Below are 2,568 nucleotides of genomic sequence, written 5' to 3' on the forward strand. Positions count from 1 at the left end.
TCTCCAAGCATCCCAAACAGAGACAGGCGTGAGGAACACCCACACAGGGTTGAGACCTGACCTCCCTTCAGTCCCCATGGAGCAACAGGGACAGCAGGTGACGAAGCAGGCCTGGGGACACTCAGTCTGGGGCAAACTTAGCTCAGATTGGCTAATGTAACGTTTGGCTTTGGCAGGTAGCGCTACGATTCAGCCATGGGTGGGTGTCTGGACACTCCCCTGGTGGTCCCCAGCTTTGCTACAGTTTATAGCTGAGTACAAATGGCTTGAGTAATCAGACTGTTTTAGATGCAGACAAATATCAGCACAGAAGGGGGGGGACTGTTTTGATGTGACACCTCTGAGAGAGGGGATCCTGTTTGGTGTGACACAACTGAGCCTGATGGAGGGGCCTGAAGGGGGGGACTGTTTTGATGTGACACCTCTGAGAGAGGGGATCCTGTTTGGTGTGACACAACTGAGCCTGATGGAGGGGCCTGTGTGTATTAACACTGTGGATGTTGTGACCCATTCTTGTGATTACCTTCCTTTGTTAAGGGAACATGGATGGTATATATCTATTTTATTTTATCTTGCTAGATGAAATGCCAACTTTTTTTTTTAAGGCAACGGTACTGAATGAACAGATTAGTGTTAGGATTGATGTGGGATCTTAATTTGATCACTTTTTTGTTTTTGTTTGCTGAGAACTTTCCTGTGCTGCAGGAAATGCAGAAGAGCTTTGTAACTTACATCAAAGCACTGAAAACTCCCACTAACACACAGTTATATACAGATGAGCTTTGTAACTTACATCAAAGCACTGACAACTCCCACTAACACACAGTTATATACAGATGAGCTTTGTAACTTACATCAAAGCACTGAAAACTCCCACTAACACAAAGTTATATACAGATGAGCTTTATAACTTACATCAAAGCACTGAAAACTCCCACTAACACACAGTTATATACAGATGAGCTTTGTAACTTACATCAAAGCACTGAAAACTCCCACTAACACACAGTTATATGCAGATGAGCTTTGTAATTTACATCAAAGCACTGAAAACTCCCACTAACACACAGTTATACACACAGTTTCACATTTTTCATCTGGCTTACTTTCGGCCAGCTAATAACCTATCCACCGATCAAGCAACCTTACAAACGAAATGTTAAAATCCTGTTGCTGCAGGATCATTTTGCTACGACTATACTGGTTAAATTAAGGGTGTGTGCTTAGATGTATCCTCCAGACAAAAGGGAATAGTTGATATGTTGTCCCAAAAAATGATGTGAGTTACATTTTCTTCAAAGAAAAGTCCTAATAATGGGGCGGCAGGTAGTCTAGTGGTTAGAGTGTTGAACTAGTAACCAGCAGGTAGTCTAGTGGTTAGAGTGTTGGACTAGTAACCAGCAGGTAGCCTAGTGGTTAGAGTGTTGGACTAGTAACCAGCAGGTAGTCTAGTGGTTAGAGTGTTGGACTAGTAACCAGCAGTTAGTCTAGTGGTTAGAGTGTTGGACTAGTAAACAGCAGGTAGCCTAGTGGTTAGAGCGTTGGACTAGTAAACAGCAGGTAGCCTAGTGGTTAGAGTGTTGGACTAGTAAACAGCAGGTAGCCTAGTGGTTAGAGCGTTGGACTAGTAACCAGCAGGTAGCCTAGTGGTTAGAGCGTTGGACTAGTAAACAGCAGGTAGCCTAGTGGTTAGAGCGTTGGACTAGTAACCAGCAGGTAGCCTAGTGGTTAGAGCGTTGGACTAGTAACCAGCAGGTAGCCTAGTGGTTAGAGTGTTGGACTAGTAACCAGCAGGTAGCCTAGTGGTTAGAGCATTGGACTAGTAACCAGAAGGTAGCCTAGTGGTTAGAGCGTTGGACTAGTAACCAGCAGGTAGCCTAGTGGTTAGAGCGTTGGACTAGTAACCAGCAGGTAGCCTAGTGGTTAGAGCGTTGGACTAGTAACCAGCAGGTAGCCTAGTGGTTAGAGCGTTGGACTAGTAACCAGCAGGTAGCCTAGTGGTTAGAGCGTTGGGCTAGTAAACAGCAGGTAGCCTAGTGGTTAGAGCGTTGGACTAGTAACCAGCAGGTAGCCTAGTGGTTAGAGTGTTGGACTAGTAACCAGCAGGTAGTCTAGTGGTTAGAGCGTTGGACTAGTAACCAGCAGGTAGCCTAGTGGTTAGAGCGTTGGACTAGTAAACAGCAGGTAGCCTAGTGGTTAGAGCGTTGGACTAGTAACCAGCAGGTAGCCTAGTGGTTAGAGCGTTGGACTAGTAACCAGCAGGTAGTCTAGTGGTTAGAGCGTTGGACTAGTAAACAGCAGGTAGCCTAGTGGTTAGAGTGTTGGACTAGTAAACAGCAGGTAGCCTAGTGGTTAGAGCGTTGGACTAGTAACCAGCAGGTAGCCTAGTAAACAGCAGGTAGCCTAGTGGTTAGAGCGTTGGACTAGTAACCAGCTGGTAGTCTAGTGGTTAGAGTGTTGGACTAGTAAACAGCAGGTAGACTAGTGGTTAGAATGTTGGACTAGTAAACAGCAGGTAGCCTAGTGGTTAGAGCGTTGGACTAGTAACCAGCAGGTAGACTAGTGGAT

At 45.5% G+C, this 2,568-nt stretch overlaps 1 long non-coding RNA gene across 2 annotated transcripts; it reads left to right on the forward strand.

The window, feature by feature from the left end:
* Nucleotides 1-1,538: 1,538 nt before the first annotated feature.
* LOC127920762 (uncharacterized) lies at nucleotides 1,539-2,313 on the forward strand. 2 transcript variants are annotated; one of them, XR_008107332.1, is made up of 3 exons: nucleotides 1,539-1,755; nucleotides 1,834-1,989; nucleotides 2,146-2,313. It is a non-coding gene; the product is annotated as an uncharacterized LOC127920762 (long non-coding RNA). The 2 variants fall into 2 exon arrangements; XR_008107333.1 differs by having other exon boundaries at nucleotides 1,539-1,716.
* Nucleotides 2,314-2,568: the final 255 nt, after the last annotated feature.

Source organism: Oncorhynchus keta, unplaced genomic scaffold (assembly GCF_023373465.1).
Source record: "Oncorhynchus keta strain PuntledgeMale-10-30-2019 unplaced genomic scaffold, Oket_V2 Un_contig_204_pilon_pilon, whole genome shotgun sequence".
Lineage (NCBI taxonomy): Eukaryota > Metazoa > Chordata > Actinopteri > Salmoniformes > Salmonidae > Oncorhynchus > Oncorhynchus keta.